Below are 6678 nucleotides of genomic sequence, written 5' to 3' on the forward strand. Positions count from 1 at the left end.
TCAACATGCAGGCTGTACTCCCAGTGCTATGTGGTGTTCCAAAAAAGTCTTTAAATCCAAACCACAAAGTAATTTTTTGTCCATTTATCAAGTAAAATCCATATAACAAAACCTTAATCCGTTGTTTTTTAAAAGTTATAATCCTCAGACTTCCTCAACACAGTACGTGTTTCCCTCGACGTTTGCTTCTTCATGAGGAAGAAAGAATCAGCACTGTTGAAAAAATGGAGTATAGTTCATCTTCGGTATTTCATTCTATTAATATCACCAATAATTTAAACGTCTTATACAATCAAACAGCTTACATTCTTCAACATTTTGAGCAGCTCCTTAAGAACTGGAGTCACTTCCAGAACCCACTCACGAACCAACTGCTTCAGGACGCTGCCAGCTACCACACTGCAAAAACTCTCTGAACTCCTTAAGGGGTATGTAACTGATGACGTTATTTAAACGGATTGGCTAAGATAGCATTCATACCATAGGCCATTCTATATCTCTGTTTAACCCTAGAGGGGATACTGTCTTCCATTTGAAAATAAATCTCTGTTCACAAGTCGATAGTAGGCGAGATATATTATCTCCCTGGATGTTATGAAACTGTTTCAACACTACAAATTTTAGATCTGATACTAGAGAGTTGCGCAGGGACAGAAATCTCACCCGTCCCCACCAGGAATCCCACCGTCTCCACCCGTCCCCGCAAGGAATCCCCTTCGTCCCCACCTGTCCCCGTGAGGAATACTCTCCGTCCCCGCCCATCCCTATAAACTTCAGAAATAGTTATTTAATTTAATTATGCTACTGAATTAAAGGTTCTGGTAGAGACCCATTTGCAAATAAGCAAAGAGACTTTATTAATTTGGAAATATTAATTGGGAAGAATACATACTTTGTAAATGGATTTCTACCACATCAAGGAAAACAATGGAGTATGGAATGCAAGCAATGTTTTTGTTGTCTTGCAGTGAGTGAGGGCATTGTATATGGAACATGCAGGAGCACAGAGCCAAGATAGCTTTGATTGCCTTGATCTAGTTCAGATACTTTTACATTTCTAAAATCATAAGATCAATTGGGAAAAGTCTGATATCTTGCCTTTAAATGTTCACTGTCTCAAGCAGGAGTACTCACACTTCCCACTTAGAGGGGCTTCTTCTCATATTAAGTAATTGGGGATTCTGTTTTCCACAGATTTTGAATCTATCCTTTGATCAAAAGTACTATCATTTACTGGAGTCTAAAATTAGTAGATTTTTATGGAGTAATGAACCCCCTAGAATTTCCATACATTGTTTACAACGTATTAAATCTCGTGGTGGAGTGAACTTTTCTAATTTTTATAGAACATAAGAAACGCCTTCACCGGATCAGACCTAGGTCCTTCTAGTCCGGCGATCCGCACACGCGGAGGCCCAGTTAGGTACTCCTTGTTGGAGACCCGGATTTCCCATATCCCCTGATATGATTTGCAAGAAGGTGTGCATCCAACTTGCGCTTGAAACCCTGAACACTAGTCTCTGCCACAAGCTCCTCTGGGAGAGCATTCCAAGCGCTCACCACTCGCTGTATGAAACAGAACTTCCTGACATTTGTCCTGAACCTGCTGCCACACAGTTTCAGGCTATGACCTCTTGTCCGTGTCACATCTGAAAATGTCAGTAATGCTTCTTCCTGGTCTATTATGTCAAATTCTTTTAATATTTTAAAAGTCTCTTATCAAATCCCCTCTCAATCTTCTCTTTTCGAGGGTGAATAGTCCCAGTTTTCTGAGGCGTTCTTGGTAGCTCAAATTCTCCATACCTTTGACTAGTTTCGTGGCTCGCCTCTGCACCCTCTCCAGCAGAGTTATATCCTTCTTGAGGTATGGAGACCAGTGTTGGACACAGTATTCTAAGTGTGGTCTGACCATTGCTCTGTAAAGTGGCATTATGACCTCCGACCTACTCGTGATCCCCTTTTAAATCATGCCCAACATCCTGTTTGCTTTCTTTGCTGCCGCCGCGCATTGAGCCGATGGTTTTAGGGTTCTGTCTATCAGGACCCCAAGTCCCTTTCTTGTTCACATTTGGCTAATGTCACACCCAATATTCTATATTCATGTTCTTTGTTTTTCTTTCCCAGATGCATCACCTTGTATTTGTCTATATTGAAATTCATTTGCCACTTTATCGCCCATTTTTCTAGCTGGTTCAGATCCTTCTGAAGATCCTCGCAGTCCCTTGGAGAGCCAACCCCCTGACATAATTTTGTATCATCTGCAAACTTGATTATATTGCATGTCGTTTCCTCTTCAAGGTCATTTATAAAAATATTGAACAAGATGGGCCCAAGAACCGAGCCCTGGGGCACGCCGCTAGTCACTTTCTCCCAATCCGAAAATTTCCCATTTATGATCACCCTCTGTTTTCTGTTCTCTAGCCATTTGCCAATCCATCTGTGCACTTCTCCTCCTATTCCATGACTTAGTAATTTACTCATAAGCCTTGCGTGCGGGACCTTGTCAAACGCTTTCTGGAAGTCACTGTGTTTTTCTTCTTCGTCATGGTTGGTACTGGCTTCAGCCCTGCTGTCCTCATTCAGAGTTTCCTAGATGGGTTGAGATTGAGAGAATCTTGATTTTGCCGTTGACTTTCAAATCTGTTTAGTTGCATTCTGCCATCTAGGATCAGATTGCATCCCATTTTGATTGGAACTATTTATGTTTTCCTACAGCTGGACTCGATCTTTCAGGTGTGTTTACATGATCGAAACATAGAAACATGATGGCAGATAAAGGCCAAATGGCCCATCTAGTCTGCCCATCCGCAGTAACCATTATCTCTTTCTCTCTCCGAGAGATCCCACATGCCTATCCCAGGCCTTCTTCCGGGAGACTGTTCCACGCATCTACCACCCTCTCTTTTAATAAAAAGTATTTCCTTAGATTACTCCGGAGCCTATCGCCTCTCATTGCAGTGTTTCCTTTCAAATGAAAGAGACTCGACTCATGCGCATTTACATTATTTAGGTATTTAAACATCTCTATCATATCTCCCGTCTTTCCTCCAAAATATACAGCTTGAGATCTTTAAGTCTGTTCCCATATGCCGCATGACGAAGTCCATTCACCATTTTAGTAGTCTTCCTCTGGACCGACTCCATCCTTTTTATATCTTTTTGAAGGTGCGGCCTCCAGAATTGTACACAATATTCTAAATGAGGTCTCACCAAAGTCTTATACAGGGGCATCAATACCTCCTTTTTCCTACTAGCCATACCTCTCCCTTTGCAACTTAGCATCCTTTAGCTTTCGCCGTCATCTTTTCAACCTTTCTAGCCACTTTACGATCATCACATATAATCCCGATCTTCTGTCATGCACATAAGTTCTTCACCCCCTAAACTGTATATGTTCCCTCGGGTTTTTACATCTCAAATGCATGACCTTGCATTTCTTAGCATTAAATTTTAGCTGCCAAATTTCAGACCATTCTTCAAGCTTCACCAGGTCTGTCTTCATGTTATTCAAACCATCTGGGATGTCTACTATATTGCAGATTTTGGTATCATCCGCAAAGAGGCAAATCTTACCCGAGAACTCTTCAACAATATTTATAAAAATGTTAAAAAGAACAGACCCAAGAACAGAACCTTAAGGCACACCACTGGTAACATCCCTTTCCTCAGAGTGATCTCCATTGATCACTATCCTCTGTCACCTTCCACTCAACCAGTTCTTGGCCCGTCGCTTTGGGACCCATCCCGAGGGCACTCAGTTCAATTTATTTATTAAACGTTTGTGTGGAATACTATCAAAGACTTTGCTAAAATCTAAATACATCACATCTAGTGCACATCCTCTATTCAGTTCTCTGGCCACCCAGTCAAAGAAATTGATCAGATTTGTTTGACAGGACCTACCTCCATGTTGCCTCTGGTCCTATAATCCACAGGATTCCTGAAACTTCACCATTCTCTGTTTTAAAAGCATTTCCATTAATTTGCTTACCACAGAAGTCAGCCTTACCAGCCTGTAATTCTCTACTTCTTCCTTACATCCACTTTTATGGAGAGGGACCACATCCACCCTTCTCCAGTCCTCCAGTACCACTCCCGACTCTAGAGACTCATTGAAAAAGTCAGTCAGCAGAGCTACCAGAACTTTCCTAAGTTCCTTCAGCACCCTTGGATTTACACAATCTGGCCACATCGCTTTGTCTACCTTTATTTTAGCTAACTCCTCACGAACACAACCCTCTGAAAATCGATCAGGATCTACCACTCCTCCATCCCTATTCATGTTTGTCTTCTGTGGTCCCGCTTCCGACACTTCCAGCCATGAACAAAGAACAGAAATATTTGTTAAGCAATTCGGCCTTTTTTTTATCAGCTTCTACATATTCCTCCCCTTCACCTTTGAGTCTCACAATGCCACTTTTGCACTTCTTCCTATCACTAATATATCTAAAAAATGTCTTGTCTCCCCTTTTATAGTGTCAGCTATATTTTCTTCCATTTGTATCTTTGCTTTCCTGACTACATGACCAGCCTCTTAACTTTTCCAGATATTTTTGCCTGTCTTCCTCTTTCTTCGATCTGTTGTAGCTTATGAAAGCTAACCTTCTCATCTTCTACTTTTTAGAACCAAAGCGGCCTTCTTTTCCTCTTACTTACTTGCCTCACTAAAAGGTTTGTCGCCCTTTCAGTTTTGCCACTCTTTCCAGACATTCCCATCCAGACAATAATTTCTTAGCGTAAACCCCCATCCAAATAAAGTTAGCTTTCTTAAAGTCTAGAACCTTTGCTTTTGAATGAGCCCTCTCTTTACCCAACTTAATATTAAACTGTACCATACCATGTAGTGATCACTGGATACCAGATGATCACCCACTGTAACATCAGAAACACTTTCCCTGTTTGTAAGCACTAAGTCCAGTATGACCCCATCCCTTGTGGGTTCCATTACCAACTGCTGGAACAGTTTTCCTTGTAGAGAATCCAGAATCTCCCTACTTCTAGAAGACCCCACAATAGGGATACCCCAATCAACATCTGGAATGTTAAAATCACCTATTAGCAAGAATTCCTCTTTTTTAGATATATTCTGAATGTCTACTATTAAATCTCTATCTGCTTCTTCCATCTGCGAAGGTGGCCTGTATATCACACCAATGTAAATATATTCACCATTCCTGCTTTCAAATTGATCCACAGTGCCTCTTCCTTGCCTTGCAGATCCTGCAATTGTGTGGCTTTAATATGATCTTTAACATATAACGCTGGTGCTACTCATTTTTTTCCTACTCTGTCTTTCCTGAACAGATTATGGCCTGGTATAACTACATCCCAGTCATGGTTCTCTGTGAATCATGTCTCTGTGTTTACCACTATATCTAACTCCTCTTCTTCCATCACAGCTTTTAGATCCAGAATCTTATTTCCCATACATTGAGCATTAGTATATCCTACTTTCCAGATATTCTCCCTTTTTCCATCGATGTAGAGGTATTACATGATTTACTTACCTGAGGGCTTATCCTCACCTGGGAGCTTTGATCACCCTGCCCCATCACTTCTAGTTTAAAGCCCTCTTCAATAGATTAGCCAGCCTTCTGACAAAGACACCTCTTCCCTTCTTTGATAGATGCACACCATCCCTGCTCAGCAGCCCTTGGAAGATCATCCCATGGTCCAGGAAGCCAAAACACTTTCGACGACACCATCCACATAGCCCATCCACGTAGCCACACATTCATCTCTAGGATGCGAGCTTTTCTGCCCTGGCCTTTATCCTTGACAGGGAGGATGGACGAGAATACCACCTGTGCATCTTACTGCTTCACCTTCTCTCCCAGAGCCACAAAGTCACTTTTGCAATGTACGCTGGGGTACTTGGCAATATCATTAGTGCCAATGTGGATGAGCAGCATTGGATAATAGTCAGGCTTTGATGAGTCTCTGTAACATCTTGGATTTTGGCACCAGGCAGACAGCATACTTCTTGTGACATCATGTCTGGTCTGCAGATGGACGCTTCTGTACACTTCCAGAAGGGAATTGCCAACTACCACTACCTTACGCCTCCTAGAGGTCACAGATTTTGTATTTTTTGGGATTTCAAGCTCTGATCCTTCCTCTCCTTGGGATGCTCTCATCTCCTCCATTTCCAGGACAGCATACTGGTTCTTCAGTTCAAGGGCGGGGGCAGTCACAGTACCAATCATGCAGTGTTCCGTAATCTGAGTCCAGCTGTCTTCTTTCAGCACAGCCTCTTCTTCCCCACTACTGGAAATATTTGATAACTCATGAACCATTTCATCAATGTACATCTCATTCTCATGGATGCTTCTCAGTCTTCCCACCTCCTCTCTCAGTTCTTTTACTTCTTTCGTGAGGGATTCAAGCTGAAGACAGCTTGTACATGGAAGTACTCCCTCTGCCTGGATAACATTTTCTGTCTACACAGACAGAAGTTGTAACCTGAGCAGCAGCTTTGATGATATGATGTTTCCCAGCCATATTGTGGTGCAGAAGAACTTACACCTGGAAGAAAGAAAAAGAAAGGACAGAAAAATTACATTACATTAGAGATTTCTATTCCGCCATTACCTTGCAGTTCAAGGCGGATTACAAAAGAGTGTAATGCCCTGTTTCAGAGACAGTCAGTAGTTCATAGGTTGATCTACAGCCTCTCTC

Source organism: Geotrypetes seraphini, chromosome 4 (assembly GCF_902459505.1).
Source record: "Geotrypetes seraphini chromosome 4, aGeoSer1.1, whole genome shotgun sequence".
In the NCBI taxonomy this organism is placed as follows: domain Eukaryota; kingdom Metazoa; phylum Chordata; class Amphibia; order Gymnophiona; family Dermophiidae; genus Geotrypetes; species Geotrypetes seraphini.